Genomic DNA, 27732 nt, shown 5'->3' with positions numbered 1-27732 from the left:
GCTGCTGCTCTGCTGAACACATTCCAGCAAACAATCTGTTAAACGATGGATAGCATGTGTACTGCTAGGAGAAGGTGAGGGTTCCGTTTTATTGCAATAGCTTTGGAGTTTGGCTTATATCTTGCTGGGAAATAAGGTTGAAGACACAGCAGATGCGTTGTGGAGGCTCTTTGAAGTGGAAGGTTTTGGTGTTGTTGTTTAAGCTGTTGATGAAATTGTTGGAGTTGTAGTTGTTTGAAATGGTAGCAATAGTAGTTGTTGTTGTTGTTGCTGTAGCTTGTATATTGTAGCTTGTAGATTGAAGCTTTTAGATTGTATATTGTAGATTGTAGCTTGAAGCTTTTGTAGCTTGTAGCACTTGTAGCTTTTGTAGTTGATGAGCAGAGCAGAGCGTTCTTCCAAATGAAGATCCTGAAGATTGTAGCTTGTTGCTGCTTTAGTTGTCCATGCTGGTTTAGAGTTGGTTCTTCAACGGAGCTAGCTACGGTGAAGCTGCTTCTTCCAAACGAAGATAAAGTGAACTGAAAACTTAGACTATTTATGGTGCCTTAGGGCTCATATGATTGGAAGACTAGTGATTAGCAAATGCGAGACTGGACGTGATAAATCATAAGCACGTGATCCTCTCGAAATTAGTTTATGAATAAACTTCACTTTCTGTGTGTAGTTCAGTAAGTTCACTTTTGTGGTAAAGGATTTCTTATTTTCACTGCCTTTAAAGTTAAATAACTGAACATAAACATAGGAGGCAGAGAAAAATGCTGACTTACGATGAAAATTTCAGATGACACTTAGAGGTTTTGCATATAAACTCTTTCCATTCTTTTAAATGTTTTAATATGCAGGGTTCAGAAAAAGTTGAATGTTGTTTCAGTGAATGTGGTAAACTGAATGAATTTTCCCAGCATTCTGACATTTTACTTTCACTAAAGTTATCTGAAACTATAAAGAAGAAACTTGTATTCAATGTGATTGAATATGAACGTAATTGAATGTAATGAGGGTGCAGAGGTGAAAGGCTATTTGTATGTTACTATGTGTTTAGGATGAACACATTCATTTGTATCTTTAAAATGAGTGACTATTTTAATATGGTGAACTTCTTTCAAAAACATTTCTGGACGGATGAATGAATAAAACAATGAAAGAAAACAATGAAAGAATACATGGATGGACGGATGGACAAACGGATTGATGGATGGAAGGATGGATGTTTGGATGGATGGACAGACGAATTGATGGATGGATGGATGGATGGATGGATGAATAAATGAATAGATGGATGGATGGATGGATGGATGGATGGATGGATGGATGGATGGAAGAATGAATAAATGAATTAAACGAATGAATGGATAGATGAATGAATGGATAGATGGATGGGTGGATGGATGGATGAATGGAAAGATCGATGAATGAATGAATGTATGAATGGATGGTTGGATTGATGGATGGATGGATGGATGGATGGATGAATGAATGAATGAATGAATGAATGAATGGATTGATGGATGGGTGGATGGATGAATGAATGAATAAATGAATGAATGGATGGATGGATGGATGGATGGATGGATGGATGGATGGATGAGTGAATGAATGAATGAATTGATGGATGGGTGGATGAATGAATGCATGAATAAATGAATGAATGAATGAATGAATGGATGGATGGATGAGTAAATGAATGAATGAATGGTTGTATTGATGGATGGATGGATGAATGAATGAATGAATGAATGAATGAATGAATGAATGAATGAATGAATGAATGAATGAACGGATGGTTGTATTGATGGATGGATGGATGGATGGATGGATGGATGGATGGTTAGCTGAATAGATCGATGGATGAATGAATGAAATAATGGATGGATGGATGGAGGAATGGATGAATGAATGATCAGATGGATAGAGGGATGAAACAATGAAGGAATGAATGGATGGATGAATGAATGGATAGAATTGACGAATGGATGGTTGGATTGATATGAATGAATGAATGAACAGATGGATAGAGGGATGAAACAATGAACGAATGAATGGATGGATGGATGGATGGATGAATGAATGGATAGATGAATGAATGAATGAATGGATGGGTGGATATATGGATGAATGAAATTATTAATTATTTAATTAATTAATGATTTAGACACGTTTACCAACAATTCCAATCTCTAAAATACTTTCGTTACATAAAATGCCTTCATTTTATTTCATTGAACACTGAACACACTGATATTTCCCCTAACTGATACTTCCCTTACACTAACCATCCAACAAATAACCACAATTTTTATGTTTGTAATTACAACTAACTTTCTACTAAGGATTTTGTTCCCTGAACTCTTTAAATGCTGACGTACATTAGGGCAGAACTCTAGAGTCGTGAAACACTTCTCAAATGCCTGCATCCAAAAAACCCTCAATCTGTCACAGCAGTTCCACAGACAGTTTCAGAATCAGCAAAAATCTCATATGTGGTTCTTTAAATAGCCCTAACAGCTATGACGAAGAGGCTAGTCCAGCTTTTAGGCTTCACTACACTCAGGTAATTGAAAACTAATCTATCTCTGCAGCCTATGCAGCAAGGCGTCTTACTGAAGAATTTACAGATTTGCCACAGCAAGAATTACATTCTGCAATTGTACAAAAGAGCATCAGCAAATGCAGAGGTCACCCTCAAGTCCTCAAAACCCCATTTCAATTAGGCCTACTTTGCACTTGCAAACTATTTAGATGTCTCAGCATAAACTGCATTAATTAGAAAGGCCAGTGTGTTTACTGTACATATTAATAAGTAGCAATTCAACTAATTATATGAACAAGTCAAATAGCCAGGCAATCTCTGTCATTAATCTCTATGCAAATGAATACAATTTGACAGTGTAATCTGGCCGAGTTTCACAGCTTCTACAACGAGTAAACAGTTGCATTGGCTCCAAACAATAACCTTCATTACTGTGAGCAAGTAACTGGAATTTAGGCGGATAATTGAGTCCCCCCCCGCCCTAGCCCCCATCACCGAGAATTTTCTGCACACGCTTCTGATTACCTTTTTCTAGTTTTCCTCCAAATGAAAGTCAATATAGCTTCATTGATGGCAGTTACTGAAGCAGAATAGAATCTACACTACTGCAGAATTTGGGGATAAAAGTATTTTATATGTACTAGGAGAGACAAAATGTATTCGAAGATATATTACAAACAACAATCTACAAGGGCAACGCATGAGCTGCATCCAAAATGACATGCTTCCATACTATATAGAATGTGAAAAGCAGTGTGCTTTTAAAGGTTCAAGAAACCCTTGAGAACTTTTTTAGAGATTTGAACAGATTTGTGTGTGTTGAGCATCAGTTAAGACAACGTTAGCACCTGTCAGCTTTAATTGTGGAGAAAACTGGATAATTGAGCTTTTATCAGTTAATTTCATCTTCATTTTTAAATAGTTTTAAGTTTTTGGGAGGGGTTCAAAATCAATGACATAGCACTCGTACAGCAAAGCTGTTTGTGTATAGCAAGCATTTTTGTCGAGAGAGCTTTACGAGAATTGGAGAATAGCAGACTTTGTCTTTTACACATCGCCTATCCTTGCTGCAGTGTTCGCACATGTTTAAAATCCTCCAGATTATCGGCAGGGCTAATGGTTGAAATAGCAAGGGCAAGAGACCTGCTGCACTACTATTCACTTCGCATTCAGACCCGGAGGATCAGGAGGACAGAAGTCCTCCTCATTTAGTGTTTGTATAAACATGATTATCCTTATAATGATGTAACAAATTTTGATAATGTTCAGCCTATATATTATATGATATTATGAATAACCTATCATATATGTAGCAGGGCATTAAATTGCTTACTGTTTATTTCTTTAAATTTTAACTTTGTACATTTTAAAATCATGCATCTTTTTGTGTCTGTTTTTTTTTTTTGTTTGTTTTTTGTCTGATTTTGAGCGCCAGGTAGTGTTTTAAATATATGCTTGTTTGATGTAAAAATTCTTAACAATGCTTCCATTTGTGCATCTCCTTACTCATGTTTGCAGCCATGTTACCATTATACCTAGTGTATTCTGGGGAATTTTCGTACCTCTTGGTTTCTAGTGTGGTCCTGTAAAATCTCAGTTTTAAGGGCTATTTAGTCCTTCCCCTTAGCCCTACACCTTTAAGCTAAAGAGAATTGAGACACCCCTACCCCTTCACATGAACATGCAAAACCAGGGGTAGAGTAAGGATAAGGGAAAGGGGTAGAATTTGGATGGATCCTAAAAGTGAACATTATTAACTGAAGGGTCTTAAATGTGCATATTAGTACCTAAAATGTACAACAATGCCCCTTTTGAAAGGGTACCACCACAGAGAAAACTTTTGGGCCTTTATTTCTGAGTGTACGAGGAGTCATATTAGAGTGATCAAATAAAGAATATCGATTGCAGGGCAATGAGGAGAAATCAACTAGAGATGCATAACAGATTCTTCCAGACAGGTTTTGACACTTGCTGTCTGCGCCGAGATGGGTCTGTCTGATCTGTGTCTATCTGATGAAGTGACAGCACACAGAGCACCTACATCATGCCACCCGCTCACATACAAGACAGCTCTTTAACAATACAGACTCTATAAAAAGATCAATCTGGCTTAGTGCAGCAGGGCGCTAGCTATGATTTAATGATTTCCTGTGTGTTTTATGTTGTTCAGAGGTGTGTGACAGCTGATAAGATTTGTAGATTGAAACAGATTAAAGTCTGATGTGGTTTATTGTAACTAAGTGTCAAAATGCTGAAATAATAGGCATTTTATTGAAATATTAGTTTGTATATACTAAAAATGGTCTTACGCAAGGGATGTCAGGATATATTATGGGGATGGGGAATATTCTGTCATCTGCCTCTTATTTATGCAGTCATACCTGCAACAATTTTTACCATTGCTTGACTATGGTGATGTTTTATATACGAATTCCATGACTTTTCCAGGAGGTTCAAGTCAATTTTCATGACCTAATGATTCATGTAATGTCTACATATATGTAGTAAATCATTATAAACGTTAACATTTATTACAGCACATCATAAAGCACGCAACAGTTTCAATTTATTTTTATACACATGTAAAATAGATGACGCTTACGCAGCCTTAATAATGTGGGAGCATGATTTTGGCCAAGAAAAAAAAAAAAAAAAAAAAAACTAAACTCCATTCCAATATACAAATATTTGTCAAACTAATTTTAGATAATCTTAATAGCTTGCTAAACTAGTAATAGTAGGTAAAACTACTTCTATTATAAAGCCGCGATCACACTGCATTTTTCGCTCCATAGACTTCCATTCATAGGCATGCCAATGCGGTAGACCAGAAACGCAAGCACGTGCTACAAGTTTCGCATTTCACTGCATTTGAAAGTTCAAGCTTGGTGAATTTTTACCTGCAAAATCACATCAGGTGATAGCGTGAGACTAATAGAAGATCATTTTAAATAAGAAATTTTAAATATGGAATAATCACTCGCTTTTATTGATGTCTAATCATTTTGTTAACACTTTTCACAGCACCGTATGACAGAATTTTGCAAGCACAAGCTCTGGTGTGACCACAGCTTAAGTCGCTTTGGACAAAAATGTCTGCTAAATGAAATAATGTAAATGTAATTTCCATGATTTTCTAAAACCTTTTGGGTTTTTCTGTTCTTCCAAAATGTTTCCAGGCCTGGAAAATCCCATGTCAAAATTACATGACTTTTAAAGGTTTTCCCATGACCGTATGAACCCTGAACCAAATTTCTTTACCCTTTAAACTCTGTTTATCATAGCGCATCTAATGTAATAATGACAATATGCGTGAACAAGCTGAGCAACGCGCTTGCGTCTTTCCGGGCGCAAGCAGTAGAAAACATCTGACAGTGAGTTGAGCGTGCCTTTCAGTGCCAAGTAAATATGTTAGACAAATTTTTGAATGTTTGTAAAAAAAAAAAAAAAAGAAGTAAAAAAAAAGTCAATTGGACAATGCAGTTGTTTTAAAATACAATATATTAATATTTTAATGTAGAAAAAGCCAACGTGGGTGTCTTTATGAGCACAAGTACAGCATATCGACTCTTAAATGTAGTTGTGTCATCACTCATATAGCAAGTCATATCTCTCCTGCCCTTCGCTTGGGATGCTTATCATGAACCGGCCCCCATGCCAAACTAATTGAATAGCCCTGCTGTAGACTAACTCACCATTGTGAACTGTATGCCAAAGATGAGTGGCCTTCTATTAATGTAAGAAATGACTTTGGTCTACAAAGCTCTTCTAGGTCTGGGTCTCTCTTCTTCATGGGTCAAAAAGCCACTATGCCCTACGTTCAAGTGAATCTTAAAATTTGTCTGTTACCCAGGTTTGAACTGATATAGGGAAGCGAGCCTTTAGTCATGCCGTACTCTCATCCTGGAATACTCTTCAGTCTGAACTTAAAATGTCTGAGCTCAATTAAATCATTTTGCTTTATGCTTTATAACCAACAACAGTCCATTTTTCAATATACTGTATGTGTTTTTAACATATTGTAATGTAATATGGCTGAATAACTAAACTGTATTTTTTATTATCTTTACTTATTTTTTTTTGTGTGTTGTGGACCTCTTGGCCAGGTCACTCTTGTAAATAAGATCTTGATTTCAATGGGTTTATCTGCTTAAATAAAGAAACACACACCTAAAAATACCTATTGTTTGTTTTGGCAAAATCTGGCAATACGGCATCACTGATATAGGTGCATTCAAAAAATTAAAACTCTGATATTTTATTTTTTTTCTACTTTTCTATTTTACTTTTTTCTGTATATTAACTTGCACAGATGAATTGTTTAAGTAGAGAATTGTGAGTTAACAATTGTATTCATTTGTATTGCAATGCACCTGCACTTTCAGGATGGGTACACACACACAAATGGCAGGTGTGCCTATGGCCTCTCTTTGCCCTTTATCCAAAGAGCCTGACGGCGACTCAAACATCTGTGCACCAGCTGCCACTACAACATCTGAGGGAATTGAACTCCTGCAGCCAGCCCCACTGAGACTATGACAAGAGAAACTGGACACAGACTATGACAAGAGAAACTGGACACAAACACGTTAGCATGAGGCACATTGTTTTACTATTACTATTATATTTCTGCAAACCACTATACTAGTACAATTCTGATGGCAAATATTCTGCGCTTATGTGTGCATGCTCTTTAGATGATGTGTATACACATAGATACACAATAAATAGCAAAATATTAAACTATCCTTAAGCATTATTATGACTATAATTTCAATTCCTTTAAAATTGGCAAAAAAATGCTTAAGGATAGTTTAATATTTTGCTATTTAACATAAATTACACATACCCATATCAAAATTAACAAATTAACTAAGAAATTTTAAGGTGTGTAAGGTTTACAGTTGTGTACAGTTTACATTGTCAAACCAAACTATCAAGTCTTATCAAGACCTTTTTTTGATTCTTTAAAGGGCAACTATTTTAACCCATTTTTCAAGATTTAAGATGAGTCTGTGTCTTCAGAATGTGTCTGTAAAAATTTCAGCTCAAAACAACCATCAGATTATTTATTATAGCTTTCAGAATATTGGGATTTTCTGCTCTGAATACAATGTAGCTGTTGTGCCTTTAACTAGTTCTCTAGTTCTCCCCACCCAGACATTAAGCAGATCTCAAGTAACGTTTGTGAGAAATACTACAGTAAGAACTTTCCCAATGAGTATTTGATTTATTTGTTGTGGAGTTGCAACGATGAGTCACACAATGTCATTACAACGTTCATGCACACACACACACAACGCGCATTTAACTTTGCACTGTTTTTGCATGCAAATGTAACAGGATACTAGTTAATATCCACTGCTGTATGAATATTCGTTTATGTTAATAAACCTGATTTAATGTCCACAAACCAGGATGGAAGGGTCTTCTTTTATAATTGTACAAACATGCACTGTTTAAAAAAAAAAAAGTTTTAAACTTTTAAAACTCATTCTTGATCACATTTGATGATGATTGATAATTACAGCGAGCTGAACAGATCTTTTAATCCCAGCTGCTTTGCGCACGCCCTGTCTGTGTTGATATCATTATACACGTTACTATGGATACATGTTAATACATAGATACATGTCAATCAATTCAGTGGGCAGGGAAACCACACTCTTATGTCACGTTGCAATGGGCCTCAAAATTGGAAGGATTTGGATTTTATTTTAATATCAGGAAATAAAAAAGAGGCTTATTGTCTTTATATCACCCCAATGTGGACACCTTCACACAGTCCTGTCCAGGCTGCTTACAAAAGATGATTTTCATCATACGTGCGCTTTAAACCCCTATTTTAATATCTTGAAAAACTGAATTTGCCTTTCAAGGTTCCATGTTGTCCCTGCAGGACCTGTTGTTGTGTATGAGTCTTTGGTTTGTCCTTAGCAGTAAACGTTTATGCTGTTTAAAAAACGACAAAAAAGCCCCCTGGTCCTAAAAGTTCTTTGGTTTCCCAACATGCTGTGCATATTGGAGTTTCACAGTGGCTAAAAGATGTCAAGATTCTGCTTTGCCACTGGGAGCAACTAAAGGACTTGAACACAACATCAAAGTATTCAAAACAGCCAGTGATTTTTCAGACAATACACAACATTAAATGTCATTTAATATAAATATAGTGCCTGTTAATAAACATAAGTTACTAAAATACAGGTGAAGCTTTGGTGTACAAACAAATTTTAAGTGTGTCGTAGCATAACATTGCTAAACAGCCCAACATCTGTCTGTGTGTCTGTGTCTGTGTCTGACAGCAATAAACAAGAGATAGACTCATGTTTAGTGTGGGGCAGAAATACATCCTCCCAGTTCATCACAAATGAACCTATGTGGAGATTCAGAAATGGGTTTTTCTTGAGTCCTCAAGTTGAGCCTCTGAGCTCTGAAAGAATGGAGAATGCGGCAGAACCATTAATATTTATAACTGAATACATGCATATGTTAGATTTCTCTGTTTGGGAAAATGAGAGAGAGAGAGAGAGAGAGAGAGAGAGAGAGAGAGAGAGAGAGATACTATACGTTTCACATTGGGTGAACGGGAGATTAAAGGAAAGGGAAGAGGAGACAGATCTCCTGCTGAGAAAACAGACTGTCCAGTCCCTCAACCATTGCCTGAAGATTGTGATTTGCAACTGCCATTAGGGGTTACAGTGCAGCCAAATGCTTCAAAAATCAATTCAGTGCTGCAGGTCTTGACTTTAAAACAACACCTAAATCAGGTCACCTAAATCTATCATTAGGTTAAAAGCAGTTATACTATATATAGCAATATATATGCACTGATCTTCACTCTGTGGGTAGACCAATATACCCACAATCCCGATGGGAACAGCAGCTGGTCTCACAGTAAAAGGAGAGAACATTACAGAAGGACCAGAGCTGTGAACATCACCTTCTGTAGGCTGATCCACAACTGATTCTGTGGGACCAATTAAATCAGCTAGATGCAAAATACTTGAAGTAAAACAGATGTGATAACGCAACAACTCTGTCTGAGAGAAGGTCACAGAGGACAGAGATGTTAACAGCTAACACAAATTAATCTGAGAACCAGGGCTGTGTTTGCTGAAACCTTTACAATGCCAAGTTGTTCAGGAGTTATATCTTTAGCTTTACCTCATTGTTAATAAGTTTTCTGAAACATTCTTAAAGAAACACTAAACAAAATCCTCTATGTGCATTGTCTAAATATAGTACTAAAGTCTTCATGATGATATGTTATGAAAGTCTCCAATAGTAAATGGTTATATTAAAGTATCTTAAATTTAACACTAAGTTCAAATACTTATTCTGCAATATTCATGTTCATTTTACTACATTTTTTAAGAGGCAATATCTCTAGGATTTTAGCTTACATGGAAATAAAAAAATAAGTTAAATAATAAACAGGTTAAATGGAAATAATCAGGAAAATTACATACAGCCACATGTGACAAAACAGAAACACCCATTGTGTCAGGTGTGTGGACAGAACCCAGACGCAGATCAGCAATAAAAATAAACTTTATTAATTAGGAACACAAAACTGGACACAGAGCCCAGATAACAGCCAACAGGGCTGGAAAAAAACAAGCCCATGATAGGGTAAATAGTCATTTTAAGTAAAACAAAATAAAACCAACCTGGACAGAAAAACAGACAAGCATCAAACTACATGTAACATAAGAAACGAATCAGCCCAGACAACAGCAAACTGGGAGAATAAATAGAGAAGCAAACAAAGTCTAAAACGAGCAGCTCAGGTGAAACAAATTAATAAAATGAACAGGTAACCAGACGGGCGGGGTCTAACTAATAGACAAATGAACACATGGGAAAAAAAACATGAGCCATGTGCTAAACACAAAACAAATTAGACATAAGTACACAGGGGTCCGTTCTTCGTACGTGGATTACTCGGTTAGCTGGATTTGGATATTGACGATTTGACACGATCCAGGATCGTTTCGTTCTTCAAAGCTGATCCGAGAGTTGTTGTCATAGCAACAGTTCTGCTAGGTCAAACCTGATCGGGAGCAGGTTCAATTCATATAAACAGGATTAGATCGGCTCAGTTCAAGCAAAGATAATACAGAAAGTATGTTCCGAATTCTGATATTTTCTTACAGTAGTAGAAATATACACTTAGGAAAATGGTACATATTTTTTAACTATATATATATATATATATATATATATATATATATATATATATATATATATATATATATATATATATATATATATATATATATATATATATATATATATAAAAATAAAGTTATATCATTAATAAAATAAATAAAGTTATACATATTAATAAAACGTATGCAATCAGCACCCTCGAAATGAAAGTACAAAGACTGCCACCTGGTGGTGCAAAGAGAAAACTTATTGATATTAACTTTTTAGATCGCTTTAGTACAAATTGTGTATAATAGTAATGCACAATATGTGACTTTTTTTTAAAGCAATAATACATTTCAGCAGTCATAAACATGTTTTCATAGTTAATATGCCAGTGATTTGATGCTTCACAAAAGTTGCAGACGCCTTTACCAATATGAAAATGCTTTTGTAAACAACCAGTTATTCTTTACACTGATTAAAAAACGGCTACTATAATAAAGAAAATCTTTTCTAAATGTAGAACTAAATACATTGATTTGCATTGAAATACATGATGAATACTCTTGACACATGAAAGTGTAAAGCCTGCAGCTCACAACAAATGTGGAAGGTTATTGCGTGTCATATTTAACAAGCCGTTTACTGCTAATTTGATGTAATTTTGCTCACATGGATAATTGAATATTAATCAGATGATGTCATTACGCTGCTGTGCCGTCAGCCAATCGTTGCATTGCTGATCATGATTTCGAGGATCGGTAGATCTGTCCTTCACAACACACGCAGCAATCTCAGATCGGTTTATCCAGACGTTTTAATCTGATTCACGAACTTGTTTGAAGAACCAAATTAGCGAGAGATCAGTTATCAGGATTAAAAGATCCAGGATCTGCCAAATAATCTTAGATCATTTAAGCGAGGTACGAAGAAAGGACCCCAGCTCAAGATGAATTGACGCTGTGCGCTCACAACACAGAAAAGCATCCATGGTTCAAGCAAACTCAAAACAATGCACTCACGAAGAGAAAACAAACACGAGAGTGTCAGAGTTCTGTCACAAAGTAAGAATGAAATAAACATAAGACAGAACCATGACCCATTGAGGAGGAGCTACTGTACAGCTGTCACACCTAGGCTTTATCAGGAAGGCAAAGGATCGTAAGTGTTATCTAATACGTAGATTTATTGATAAACACTTACATGGAAGAACATAGGAAACACAGGAGACTCAGGACCAACATGGGGTGAAGACAATGCTTAACGTGCAGACCAGACAACTACTAAACCAAACTAAGGCATATAAATACACAAGGACATGAGACTGATGATACACAGGAGAGGAACACAGGTGGAACAACTGAACATTAGGAAATGGTGGGAAATGGAACAAAGGAGCACATGGGGAAGGTCACATGACAAAAACATTGGGGTCTAACAACAGCTAAAGCTGCATTCACACTGGGCTTTTCCTCCCATAGACTTCCATTCATACGCACGCGAATGCGTCAGACGGGAAACGCAAGGTCATGCGTTAAGTTTCGCAGGTTGCTGCGGTGCAAAGTTCAAGCTTGGTGAACTCTGACCTGCGAAATCGAATCACTTGACTGCCGAGACCAACCGAGGATCAAAACATGACCTCTCTGGACAGAAATTTAAAAACATGGAGCAATCGCTCGCTGTTTTAATGCCTAATAATCTTGTTTATTACCGCCACTTTTCACTTTTCAAATTTTCTGAATTTCGCACAAACAAACTCTAGTGTGACCGTAGCTTCATGTTGGAGCTTTTTTAAAGACACTTACAAATAAACTTATAAATATAATTTCCCTCAATGTTTGTTTGTTTGTTTATTTATTGTTTTTAATATATTTTATGCCATAAATTGTTATGCTATAATTGAGCCTAAAATAGCATAAAGAACAACTCATTGCAGTTTTTTTTTTTCAGAATTAAGTAATGTTCAATGCAAGAAACTAAATGTTGCATATTCAGAGAAAACTATCAGAGCTTTGAATGCCATATTTAGTTTAGTTGTTTAAAAATTGACTGTCAAATGTATTGGTTAATATATTGCAGTCCAGTCCCATATACTGTGTATGATACACTAGCAGCTTCTTGTCATTCTCTTTGTGCTCCTCTCTTCATGGTTCCCTATGGTTTTTTGACATCAAGGGGGAAGAGTGTCGGGACCTCCTTTCTTTTGAACTGCTTGGGTGTACAGTACATAATTTGCCAACAAAGAAGCTTGCATCGCCATGGTGGGTTCATCTCACATGAAAGGGGTGAGCAGCAACTCATTAAATGATTGTGTGTATTTTTACATACTAGCCAGTTACACATATGAAAATGTGCTAGATATAATGCAGTTTTTCGTTCAGAATTTTAGTATTGTAAAGTGGATGTCTACTGTCATCTTTAAGTAGCGCTTTCATGATTTTAGGAGGCATGGCTTTGGACGGCAGGGGAGGGACTGTGTTTTCAAAGTTATTATGCTAATGGTTAGCATTTTGGCAGGTCTCCTACTGCACCTTTAAAAGAAGAAGAATACTTTAATGTTCCGAAAACAACAGATAGAAAAAATAAATAAATAAATGAATGAATGAAAAACTAAAAAATTCTAATGAATTCATTTGTTAATGTCTGACAACTCTCTTAAACTTTGTAAAAAAAAAAAAAAAAAAAAAAAAAGTTGTGCAATTACAGTGCAAAAATTCAACTATTGCAAAACACTAAAGCTTTAAGTCCAGATGTACATCATATTCCAATTAATTTCGGCACAAGAGCTTCCGAACTGCATTTGTGAAAGATGTTCTGCCGCCATCGACCTGCTATTTCACTGCTCTTGGAATAATTCAGCACATTGAAATAGTGATTCAAGTGATACCTGCCCCAATTTGCCACAACACGCTTACAACAAAGCAAACTCTTGCTTTCGTCACATCAGCAGGCTAAGGAAACACATCCATTACACCCACACATCAGTCCAGAGTAGAGATCTATGAAGACATATTTCCCAGTTTATCTATCTATAAATCTACCTAAGGAGTAAACAATGCTTTATCCAACATTCAAAAAAGAATAAAAGAAAATAAGCCAGCAAAAAAACAAGCGGCATCTCAAAGGGATTTTTATGTCTGGAAATGTATAAGAACACCTCAGGACCTGACTTAAATTATATTTAAATTGAGTACAAACACTAATTTAAGCTCTTTTGTCAATTATTAATTCACAGGGTTCATACCTAAGCACTGTGCATCACTATAGTGTACAATGTTAGCTACTAAGGAGTACTAAAGAGTAGTCCATATAGAGATTTGCGACCCAAATATAACAAATATCTCTTTTCATCAATAATTTCCCCTGCATTCATAATTTTATGAGAATAAGGAGAAAAAAAAAAAGTTGTTGTTGTTTTACTGCCTTAAGTTTATTTCACTTAGAAACCGTAACAAAATAACTATTGATAATGTATTAGCATTGACAGTGATTTAGCATGTTATGACTTATGGCTTGTTTAATTTTGGGACAAAAATGTAGAAAAACAAATTGATATGATGTAATTTTGAAGAAAATCTTTCAAACAGGCATTTTACAACATCTCATCAAAGCAAATTTTCTGGGGGAGTTTATTTTGACTTCTAAGCACCTGTGAGTAACACTTTACTTGAAGGTGGTCTTTATAAGAAGGTGGTGTTATGAAACCTTTATAATGATTAGTTCTTTAATTTCAAAGATGACATTGTTTGTGATGCCTTGTTATGGCAAATTTACAATGAAACATAACTTATCATAAATCTGTCATAAACACACTTGTATTGAGGTCATTACAATTGTCATGAATTGTATAATAGCATCATATTTTATTTTCTAATCCTAAAATACAGAGGCGGCTTAAAATGTCATTAAATATTAGAAAATCATTACATTTATTCAGAGCTTTTTGGGCACTCAACGTGTAATTATAAAATAATCATATTAAAATTAAACATAATAATAATAATAATTAATATTATTATTATTATTAAAAAATAAGCACGCACTTATAAATTAATTGACAGAGTACTGACATTTTCACTGAGAAATTTTGTTAACAATTCATCTTCTTTCACTGAAAAAAAAGTGATCAGAAACCTCGTAACAATCATGTTTGTGACAGATGTGGCCCTGGTGTACTACAAGTGAAGTGAAGTTCCATATGACAGCCATCTTCGTTTGGAAGAATCTCCCCTTCCACACCCTACTCCTCTTCCTTTCCTAGATGGGTGGCATGGTGGCCCAGGGGTTAGCACTGTTGCCTCACAGCAAGAACGCCACACAGCGCATCTGTGATTTTTGATTGAGATTTTTAACTGTGAAAACAACACAGGGCAGACATAGTTCCCTCGATGCTCGAGGTACTTTTTCAAGAGTTCACACTTGCTGGTGATTGATCATAAAGCGTGTTTGGCATGCTGTCCCAGGCGAGAGCCCTGAGCTCATAAGATCCTAGAAGCCAGGGGCTCCCTCACGTGTGCAGGGCGAGAGGGGACTTTGAACTCAGGTAGGTCTCGAGAACTCCCCTCTTATTTAGGGCTGATGACAGATTATAAATTGCTATAAAGAGATATACTGCAGGTTAAGAGCTCTACTTTACTGCTAAATTAGGTTGATCAATTCATTTATGACACATGTTTTTGGACTGTAGGAGGAAACTCCGGTTACCCTTACGCGAGCACAGGGAGAACATGTAAACTCTGCATAGAAATTACAACTAACAACTTAAGGATTTGAACCGTTCTTGCTGTGAAGCAACAGTGCTAACAACTGGGCCACCGTGCCACCATATAAAGGAAAGGTGGAGGAGTAGGGGTGGAAGAGGGGAATCTTCAAGACGAAGATAACTAAAGTAAGAAACTCTGGTAGCTTATAGTGCGTTAGGAATGATCTGATTGGTGAATCATGCATTAGCTACTGAGGGACCAGCTGTGATCAATCATAAGCACGTGACCCTCTTGAAATTAGTTTTTAATAAACTTTACTTTTTGTCACACTGCTTAAATCCTAATTACAAAATTATTTTAATTAACCAACAGTTGTTTACTTGTTTATCTGATACTGTAGACTGTAGACTGACTCAAAAGTAAAAATATATAAAGTGTTTTTTTTTTTGTGAGCTTCTCCACAATGTTGTCTGCTGCTTTAATTCTACAAGCCTTTATAATCTAATGGTTTCTTATTGGCTGTCAGTGTTTTTGCATTTATCAGCTGGGAAAAATACTAATTCTGAAAGCGATTTGTTTCTCAGTTCAGTTAACCTTATAGGTGGGGTGTTAACTCTGCTACTGCTACTGGTCAAGACTGACTACTACAATCAACATTTTTAATATGATTTGGGGCTCATAAAACATGTCATTTTATTATTACCAGATCTGAAAGCAGTTATGCTTCTTAACATTTTTTGTTGCTAAAACTATGACATACTTTTAAATATATAAGCTAAATTAGTTCAATAGAGCATAATTCCAAAATATATCACTTGCAAAATCTCTTTCAATCAATTGCATCCTTATTAAAAGTATGAATAACAATATTGAGCTTTTACCCACATAAGCCCAAACTCGCACAGCTCAACCTAGAAGAGCGACTGACAGGAGGAGAAAATAATATAATGATAGCATGACTGAATGTCAAACCATCTTCTAAGGAACAACTCAACTGGCTTATTGCACTAGGCACTATCAGCCTACACACGGATAAAACTTTCCATTCCTTCCTACCGCAAAACAACCTGTAAAAAAAAAAAAGATTATTTATGCTCAATCCACTGCCAGTCTCTGACATTTTGCTCATGGTTTAAGTATGGAAATCAACTAATCCAAATTAGTGAAACATTAATAACAAATAGTAGGGCTGGGCAATTTGTCCTAAAATCAAAATCTCGATTAAATTTAACTTGATTATGATTAACGAACGATTGTTTTATTTATTTATTTTTTTGCCCTCATAGTTCACTGACAGGTTTTGTGCAGTAAATATTCTCACATATTACAGGTGAGAGACTTTTAAACAAAAGGTACATTACTTGATTTTAAAATAATTGAAGTAAACACATACTAGCTACTATCTATGATTATTTATTGAACATGTACATTGAACAAATGAAATTACAACACACAATGTCTAAAACCAATAGTAACTTTTTACTTATAAAAAATACCTTGTACTTTTGGAAACAAAATAAGTGAAGTTTATTTATAAACTAATTTTGGGAGTGTTTTTATAAGTGTTTTGGTAGCTTATTTTTATAAACTAATCATGTGCTTATGATTGAACACAGATGGTCCTGCATTAGCCAATTCATGATTCACCAATCAGACGATTCCTAAGTCAACAAAAATGATGTTCCATATAACAGCCATCTTCGTTTTGAAGAATCTCTCTTCCACCACTCCTCCTTTAGATGGGTGGCACAGTGGCCCAGTGGTTTGCACTGTTGCCTCACAACAAGAACGTCACTGGTTTTAGTCCTTACCCAGCCAACATTTCTGTGCAGAGCTTACATGTTCTCCCAGTGCTTGTGTGGGTTTCCCCGGGTCCCCTGGTTTCCTCCCACCATACAAAAACATGCAACTCAAGTTAACTGACTAACCCAAATCAGCACAATAGATATACTTCTAGTAAGTAATCTCTTTATAGCAATCCTTTTCTCTTCAATAGCTACTACAGTAGGGGAGTTTTAAGATCTACCTGAGCTCAAACTCCCCTCTCGCCCTGCACAGCATACCAAACATGCTTTATAATCAATCATCAGCTAAGTGAGAACTCTTGAAATAATTTTCAGTGTTTTTCATGATAAATGTAGAAGGTATAGTGTACATATAGTTTAGTAGGGTATGTGATCGCGTGAAAGCTGCGCCAGACCATGAGCGTGTGTTTAACGCAGTAGTGTAAAGCAGCCAGAGTGGGGTCACGAGAGGTGTGTTGGTGCATTGCTATTTTGAAGAACTGAAATCGTCTGCGCCATTAACCAACTAAAAGCTGGTCTAAAGTCCAGCGTAAAGCACATTAGTCAACCCAAGCTCATTCTGGAAACGTAGCCCCGCGGACGTTTCTGGAGACCGAGATTTACGTGGCCGGAGGTACGTAAAGGCTGCGTTTGGTTTTTTTCGAGCGAACGCTGCAGGGCGGTGTGGCGCCGCTCCGCCCCTCCTCTTCGCGCTCGCTGGCCGACGACTCGCCTCCGAGTGGAGGGCTTTCCCGATGCAATCAGTTTGTCTGCTTAGCTCACAGTGTTGCGTCGGCAGAGCGGAGGCCCCGGAGGAGGAGGAGGAGGAGGAGCCGGAGCCGGTCGCGGTGGACGATGACCGGGATCGAGTCCGGGGAACAGCAGGTTACGGAAATCAGGTAAGACGAAAAACGTAATCCGAAAAATAAGGGCGAGAACGCGGCGGAATCCGAAAACGCAGTCGAAATCGAAGACGAGGGCTTTTGCTTTTTTTTTCCGATCCGGCCGCTTTTCGCGCGAGAACGGCGCAGGCGCGAACGGCGCAGGCGCGAACGCCGCGCGCTCCCGAGAGGTGCCCGAGACACGAAAAAGCGCGCACAGCGGCCTCTCGCGGATCCGCAAAAACAAAAAACGCTCTAATACGTACGTCCCGGGATGTAAATCGCGGTCCGCAAAAACGTCCGCAGGGCTACGTTTCCACAATGAGCCCGGGTTGACATTAGTTAAGCACCTATGCAGGTCCAAATGCTTAAACATTGCTTGATACACTCAGGATAAGCAGTATTAAAATTAAAGGATTAAAATGTTACAAAATTATTATTTTCTACATAAATATAAAAACCACTGCCTCCATGCCTTCTTCATGACAGGGGGCTTTTTCCAGTTTATTCATGACAATTTGCATTTGTATAATGTTATTACTATTATCAGTATTATTCATCATATGCATATTTATATTTGTTTTAATAAAAAACAAGTTTAGATTTGTCCACCTGTTGGGTTTTGAAGACGTATGCATCACCATATGGAGCATAAGAACGAAGGAACGTGTGTTTGGATATAACTCAGTTTTTTCCGACACTTGGTTATTACTGTTAATTTATATGCTTGCTGGAAATTGAGGAGTGAGTGTAAAGTAAAGAGTAAAAGTAACGTAAGCAGACAGTAAAAAGGATGACTGGACGAGGCTCATTCTTTATCCTTGCGCTGCAGATGGTCTGTTTAACTGTTTTCTCGCTAGTGAAGCGTTCAGTTTTCTTTTTACAAAGTTTGCCATGTAAATAGCAAATGCAACTTGTCACAAGTAACAAGCGACTCTTAAAGGGAATGAGAGATGAGACTCGGATTGGTTTAATGTAGAGATCTGCGCGGGACTAAATTTTGAGTCCCGCTCCCGCCCGCACCCGCCAGGTTTTAGCCCAAACCTGACCGCTCCCGCTTATATTAAGAATTTGTTGTCCCGCTACCCGACCCGCCCCGTTTTCTGCCCGCCGCGCCCGATCCCGCTAAAGAGCGGGGGAGAACAAAACCGAAAATCACCCAGCTATACAGTCCAGACAGCCAAGCTGTCTGTATAAACACACACACACACACACACAGCACCAAGCACACACACACAGACAAAGCTCTCTCTCTCTCTCAATCGCGCGCGAGCGCACTAACGCACACACAAGCACCAAGTAGACACACAGGCAAAGCTCTCTCTCTCTCTCTCTCATTCGCGCGCGCACTAACATACACACACACAAGCACCAAGCACACACACAGGCAAAGCTCTCTCTCTCTCTCATTCGCATAGCAATATCCGCGATATTGCTAGACAGCCCGCTCCCGTCCCAAATTAAACCCGTTACGGACCGCTCCCATGATTTATTCGGAAATTTATTCCCGCGCGCAGAACTCTGGTCGGGTCCAGACCTCTAGTTTAAAGCATGTTATGCTCAAAACACACCCACAACTTACTAAGAGAATAAGCACAACCCTGTGAGACCATGCACTGAGGCGCAAACCATATTTTTCTGTCCTTATTATAGCAAAAGGGGATTTAAGCCCTTAATGCTTTTGCACCATGCACTTTATGCGCCTAGATTATTAAAATAAAGCTTGTAAGCTTTCAGCATTAAACGCAAATTTATTACATTTTTATTCACAACCTCCCATTGTTGGTTGTGCCTAAAAAAAAGAGCCAGGAATAAGGAATGATCATGGCTCCTCTACATTTGGACTCGGGCCACGCAAAGCACAACTTCAGCCCCAAAGCCAGAGCCACCGCTGCCTCCAGGAATACCAATGTGAATTCAAGTCACCAGCAACCGAAATCAAAGGCAATGACATGCAGCCAGTTTTTATTTATTTATATATATTTTGAAAGATCTTTATATGTTTTGCAGTATGTTAGGGTGTCTGAAACATGCTGTACCACTCAAAGGCACCCAGACCTGACAAGAGCTTCAACTGTGACCCGATTTATCATATTGTGTTTTGAAAGGGCTTGGAGCTCAGTTTCATTTCATGTATTAACATCTGTGATAACCTGCTGAAGGAGGAAATGAGCCTGGCACAGATGGGCTTATCCATTTTTTGAACAGCCCAGTGGCTTCACACCTGAACCTATGCGACCCACACACGGGTCGGCTACAGTCCAAACTTCATAGCAGGAGTAGGTGACACATGAATGGATTTTTGGATATCAGTGAGTCAACTGCCTCTCATTTAAGTGAGATGAAGTCTATGAAGTGATCTATGTGGTAATACTTGCAGAATTCATTCAGAACTGTGTGTGGAACAGCATTTCAGTCAATTGCAATCAGTTCTGCAATCTACCATGGTTTGCTTTGAAGGTATTCTTTAACTCTGCAGTCTTTAAAGTAGTTTTTTTATTTCCAATGTTTCAGACAGTGCTCAAAACAATGTTCTTTGAACATTTGCAATTTGAGAACAAAAAATAACAATAATAATAATAATTTGCATGTTGCAGCCGGTGGCTCAGTGGTTAGCACTGTGCCTCACAGCAAGAAGGTCACTGGTTTGAGTCACAGGCCAGCTGGCATTTCTGTGTGGAGTTTGCATGTTCATCCCGTGTTTGAGTGGGTTACCTATGGGTGCTGGGTGCGATAGACAAATTGAGTCGTGTACGAGTTTGTGTGTGTCAATGTGAGTGTGTTTCCCAGTACTGGGTTGCAGCTGGAAGGGCATCCACTGCGTAAAACATATGCTGGAACAGTTGGTGGTTCATTCCACTGTGGTGACCCCTGATAAATAAGGTACTAAGCCAAAGGAAATTGAATGAATGAATGAATCAACGCATGGTGCAGCTTAAAGTTGTTAATGTGGTACTATATGAGCAAACTGATTTAACTACCAATGATAGCACGAGTTTTACACAGATAGTGATTTTCTAATTGCAGTATAATGCCTTAAAAAATTCAGCTTTGTGAGCTTTCAAGTTTTGTGATACTTAGACGTGCCACGATACCTAGCAGTTGTTATGTTTGTAATTCATAATTTAAGTCTACAAGACTTTCAAAAATACACAGATGTCAATGAGACAGACCAGATTTGTGAATACATCATTAATGAGAATAAAGCTGTAGTTACTATTTAAATTAAACCGGTGTAAACAAAATCTCAGCCCTGGAAAAGATGCACAGTGTCTATTGTGATCTACTGTATTTACATTGACAGTTTATTGTTTCTTAAAGGTTGTATTATATTTATAAAGCAATTACAATTTTATAAAACATGTTATCAAATAAAATGTTTTAAATATAAAACTGTAAATACAAAAAAGTGACCACAAAACCAGTCATAAGTGTCTATTTTTAGAAACTGTGACTTAAACATCATCTGTAAGCTTAGAAAATAAGCATTTTATTAGTGTTTGGTTTGTTAGGATAGGACAATAATTGGCTAAGATACAACTATTGGAAAATCTGGAATATGAGGGTTCAAATAAATTGAAATATTGAGAAAATTGCCTTGGCTATACAAATTACTAATTAGAAACCATTTTAATTAAGTTAATATAGGTTAATAAAAAGTTTTTATATATTATATAAGTTAATAAGTTAATAAAAAAGTTTTATATATATTTAAAGTGGGAAATGTATGAAATATATTCATGGAACATGATCTTTACTTAATATTCTTATCATTTTTACATAATTGAGTCATTTTTATCAATCTAATGGTTTTTGGACTGTTCCCAAAAATATACCCGCACAACAAAATAAATTATTGGGAATTATTGCGTCATTGGGAAATTAAATTATAGGTTTACTTATGCGGTCTTGCTCAACATTAATGGCACCCTGAGCAAAATAAAATAAAGCAAATGAACAAAGAGAGCTAGAAAAATAAATGTGGATTTTTTGTATCCTTTTATTTTAATCAAAACAATAAATAAAACCTTTGTTTTAAATCAAACAAAGGTACATGGGTAAGAAAACTCATTATGTTTTCTTTTTTCCAAAACACATCATTGGCACCCTTTTATTCAATACTTTCCAGCCTCCATTTGCCCAGATAGCAGCTTTACTGTAAATCTTCTCCTATAGTGCCTGTGATGCTGGAGGAAACCTAGATAGAGATTAGAGAGCTCTTTTCCATACAGAATCTTTTCAAATCTTTCAGGTTCTCTGATCCATGTTGGTGCTCTTTCTTTTTCAGTTCATTCTCTCATTTTCTACAGGATTCAGGTCAGGAGACTGGGATGGCGATGGAAGAACCATACTTTTGTGCTCAGTGACCCATTTTGTATTGTTTTGTGATGTTTGTTTTTGATCATTGTAATGGGAGATTCAACCATGGCCCATTATAATTCGTCTATCAGGCAGTCAGATTTTCTTTTTATCTGCATTTGATGGAATCTGCATTGCTGTGTACTGTATCTAAACAGCATGTCTAGGACCTCTAGCAGGAAAAAAAACTAGCCCCACAAGACCCATCTTGTTTGTTTGCTACAGAAAAGCACTGTCTCTTTTTAATTTGATCATAGAAAATGTCAACTTAAAGGTCTAGTAGTGTCTGTCAACTGAATGTTGTACTGTTTTTTTAGCATAGTATTTTTGTAAAACCATTCCAATCATCCTGTATGCTGTTTGAACTGTATTATTTGCCTGCATCAAAACATTGAAGACACATGTCCTCTTTCAGGCAGATACAGAACATTTGTTGTATTTGTTTGGAACTTCTTAATTACTGGCCTAATTGTAAAAAAGAATTTTCAATGTTTTATTTTGTTACAACCACTATTCTATTTTGTGACGCTTAACAACCTTTTGCTGCTTATCGGAGCTATACTTAATGGATAAATCATGGAATTTAAATTTTGGTGTACTAAAAAATGTAAACATTGATTTACAGGGTGCCAGTAATGTTGGTCACTGTATGTATTTAAAAAAATTATATTTATATATAAAAGTTTATTACTATTTATACAACAGTTCTGTCTGGCTCTCTAACAGCACTCCTATAGCCTTCTCACCCTTCTGTATTACTCCGCCCACATAGAGTGACGGCAGGTCAATAAAATCACTACAGTTTGACAAATATTGCAGCTGTTTGACAACAAAATGTACTTTTGAGGCTGTTTTAGGTGAGAATGTAGTTGTTTAGACCAACTATGCAGTTTATTTATAAGGACAGTGCCTATTTTAAATATTTATCATTTCAGTTACAGTGCATCAGCATCCATCAGCCTGTCATACTGTGCAGAGCAAAGACGGTTGACGTTCTGCCACAAGATGGCGACAGTGACCACATAATAAGCCCATAGAGGAGAAAAACTCAGTGTAATTTCAAACTACAGCTGATCATAACATTATAAAACAGGTAAGTGACTTTCTAAGTCGATCTCTCTATTTTATATCATTAACACCTGCCATCAGAAACACTCCCTCACACTATTCAAATCAAAACTCAAAACCCACTTATTTAAGATGGCTTTTAATACTTAATTTTATCTGCACTAATGTTGTGTAGTTTATTATTTCTCTTGTTGTTTTATTGTTCTTGTTGATTGTACGGTGTCCTTGAGTTGCTAGAAAGGCGCCTTTAAAAAAATGCATTATTATTATTATTATTATTATTATTATTATATGTTGTAGTGGTGTACTTATATCACAGTAATCTGGAAATGTTTGCTTTGCTTTGGCTTTTTCTTAGTTAATTATTGTGATCTCCCGATTACAACAGAGAAATACTGAGAAATGTTTCTAGACTATTTTATAATGTCAGCAAATCCACCTGTTTTGTCATCACTTTAGACATTACGCTAGAGAATCATTCAAATACTAGTGAATTTATTAAGTAGCAATGATTTCTGCTGTTCTGACATCAGTTGTAAATGAATGGCAAAAGGAAGATCCTTAAAGAATTTGTAGACTCTCTGTGTTTAATTTTCTTTTTTATATACATGATTATGCAGTCGAACTGTATAAACGCAAAAAAGCCATATTGCACTGCTACGAGTGTGATATTGCTCATATATAAACTGTTGTGAAAGCAAATCCAATGTGTTCATCAGAAAATACTGAATACTATGAAATGTATAATACTGTACAACAACAACTGCACAAAGCATGCAAAAAACACTAGTTTCCCTAGTATCACACTAGAACAAGTAAACCATGCAACCCTTTTTCACAACAAATGTCAATATTAATAAATATCAGCCAGCCAGTCACTTGCCCTGCACAACCAAGAGATACACAGAGGAACACAAAAACAATGCTTCTATTTACCTTCAAATTCGATTTATAAATTTTAACTGAATGATATCAGATGCCATTGATATGCTTGAGAGCTAAATGTAAACGATACTGTATACATGTCATCACTGTCAGATGGAAACCGTTTATGTCCAAACCTGCTTCTTTTGAAGGAAATTAGAAAAAATGAATGCTGAATGGCAACACGGGGGCTCAGTAGTTAGCACTGTCGCCTCACAGCAAGAAGGTCGCTGGGTCAGTGGGCATTTCTGTGTGGAGTTTGCATGTTCTCCCTATGTTCGCATGTGTTTCCTCCGGTGCTTCGGTTTCCCCCACACTCCAAACAAATGCGCTACAAGGGAAACTGAATAAAATAAATTAGCAGTAGTGTATGTGTGTGTATGAATGTTTGCCAGGGATGGGTTGCAGCTGGAAGGGCATCAGCTGCGTAAATCATATGCAGGATAAGTTGACGGTTCATTCCGCTGTGACAGCCCCAGATTAATAAAGGGATTACACCGAAAAGAAAATGAATGTATGTGTGTGGATGAGTGTGTTTGGGTGTTTCCCAGTACTGGGTTGCAGCTGGAAAGGTATATGCTTGGTAAAACATGTGCTTGATAAGTTGCCGGTTCATTCCACGGTGGCAACCCCTAATGAATAGGACTTAAGCAAAAGAAAAATGAATAAATGAATGAATGAATGAATGAATGAATGAATGAATGAATGAATGCTAAATTATTTTTAAATAATTCAACATTGCATAGAAAAAAGTTTATGGTAAGGCTTTACATATGGTCATGGTATTATTACCATTTAACAAAAAACCCAATGATATTACAAGACTTTAGCCAATCAAAAGTTAGAGATACGCATTTTGTTATTAAAATTGCTGCATCTGATGCAGTGACTGCACTGCATTACATTTTCATCAACAATAAGCTATAAAGTTTATGATCAGTTATTATTGTTTTTTGTTTTTATATTTGTCCTGAAACACATTTAACCAAAGTCTCCTGTTATAAAAGATGACCTGCTTTGAAAAGACATTTCAGTCTTGACTATACGACTGGATGGTAAATGCTCTCTTAAGACACTCTTCTTTGTCCCTCAAATGTGTAAAACACTAGCAAATATAAGCACAGTGTTTCTAGAGTAAAGGCAGCACTTTTTGACTTTTGCATTGCACTCAAAGAGATGCAACTATTTAATTTGGAGCTGAAGAGGAGCTTGAATTTTTGCTGAGAGTTTGGAAACCTTACAAAGTATAGTCACAAGCTATTTTAATACTTATTTGAAACTAACTGGTTATGTTTTTATAAGCTACAGGCAGACTTAAATAAAGAACAACAGCATTGTTAACAGCATTTATAGGGAAAATAACTATGCTTTTGTGATTTTTTTATGTCACTTTGATTTGCAAATACATAAAAATGCATAATATATAATAGTGAGTTTTTTTTTTTTTATCTTTTCTAGCCAAAATTCGAAGTCCCAATCTAAAACTGTAACACTGTAAAATTAACATATGTAAACATTTTATTTGCAAAGCTAATGAAATGTTTCATTCATCTTGAATAGGATTTCATTTTGTCAAAATGTGCTTCTGTCTGGATTCTCTGACTGGCAGAATGCTTGTCAAAATCTGCATGGTTTATGCTCTTCCTGTCTTGGTGCTGAGTGGACCACCACCTGCTCCATGTGTCCTTGCCCCGAGCCAAGTCAACAGACAACGGACTGTTCAGTCACCTAAACACAAATGCGGGATCTCTCCTGCTGATGAAAAGGCTCACATTCAAGATGCACAGTATAAATGCAATTCGGAGCGCAATACTGCTTGTTGAGATGAATAATTCAGGTGATGCGTCTTGTGCTTCAATTACATAACCCAAGTTTGGCCATTTTTATTTCAGTGTGACAACAAGAGTTTATCCAAAACACCTTAGTCCAGAGAGATCAACATGCCCTCCAAGATGTTTACCTCCCTCCTGACTAATGACTAACCGGGTCAAGTGATTTTTACAGCTTAGCACTCTTACTTCCCACCTATAGAACGCCTCACTTGAGATAACCATGGCGTCTGTCCAAAACCCCCATTTGCATAAGCATTACCTTGTGTGTTGAGTGGAGCTTAACACAAATTTCATTAACCTATGGGTTAAAAGAGTCTGCAGCTCTAATTTCTCTCCCTGTCAACTTCAGCCACAGAATTCACAGCTACTCTCTCCCATTTTTAAATCTCAATCAGTGGAAAAGCAATGAGGGAAAAAAAAGCCTTGAGCCTTTATGCTATAATTAGAAATATACAAATGTATTCATCTCTCAAATACAGTCATGGTTTATCAGCTAAACCACAACAATTACTTCACCTCTAATAACAAATGGGCATATGGCTTCAAGGTAAACGTTAATGAGAGGTTGTGATTTAGAAAAAAAATCCAATTTTAGCTAGTCTAGAATGCTAAATTAGAAATTGTTTAAAATGTCCTCAGAGCAATTATGAGGTACTTTTGGATGAGAGAGGGTAAAAAGTGTTTAAATGTCAGAAACCAAAGCAGATCTTTAAGGTATTCATTCATTCATTTTCTTTTTGGCTTAGTCTCTTTATTAATCTCGGGTCTCCACAGCGAAATGAACCACCAACTTATCCAGCATATGTTTTATGCAGTGGATGCCCTTCCATCTGCAACCCATCACTGGGAAACATCCATATACACTCATTCACACAACAGACACCTATACCCAGTTCTCCTATAGCAGATGTGTTTGGACTGTGGGGGAAACCGGAGCACACTGAGAACACCCACAGGAACATGGAGAGAACATGCAAACTCCACACAGAAATGCCAACTGATCCATCTAAGGCTTAAAACAGCGACTTTGCTGTGAGGCGATTGTGCTACCCACTGCGTCACCGTAACACCCTTAAACTAGGGTATAATTAGGTATATACATTGATATTATTTGATATCAAACATAAGTTCAACATATTTAACAACAGCAACCAGAATGTACATACTTTTGTTAAAACACCTTTACTGTATATATTTTAAAGCACACTTTATCTTTTCAAGGTTAATCCAATGTTATTCAGTGGTATTAATATCTGAGAAATCATATGCATCATTTCTAAATAAATATTAGATGTTTGTGCTTTTTATCCACTATAGCACTTTGGACATGTAAAAAAGCCCATTATGCCAACTCTGATATATATATACACCATGAAGGATAACAGAAAAATATTCAAAGACCCACAAGTGCTCTTAGACTAGTGTGGTAAATGATTATTGCTGACAGTAATTAAAGGAAGGGGAACTCTTGTCACTGAATTAGTACCTTTCAGG

At 36.7% G+C, this 27732-nt stretch overlaps 1 protein-coding gene across 3 annotated transcripts in view; it reads right to left on the bottom strand.

Moving 5' to 3' along the window:
• Window positions 1–27732, bottom strand: part of b4galnt4b (beta-1,4-N-acetyl-galactosaminyl transferase 4b) — a 205781-nt gene that overhangs the window by 163490 nt on the left and 14559 nt on the right. The gene's annotated exons all lie outside the window — the stretch shown is intronic.

The sequence above is a fragment of the Danio rerio genome, chromosome 7, assembly GCF_049306965.1.
Source record: "Danio rerio strain Tuebingen ecotype United States chromosome 7, GRCz12tu, whole genome shotgun sequence".
NCBI lineage: Eukaryota > Metazoa > Chordata > Actinopteri > Cypriniformes > Danionidae > Danio > Danio rerio.
This window is presented reverse-complemented; position numbering and strand designations above follow the sequence as displayed.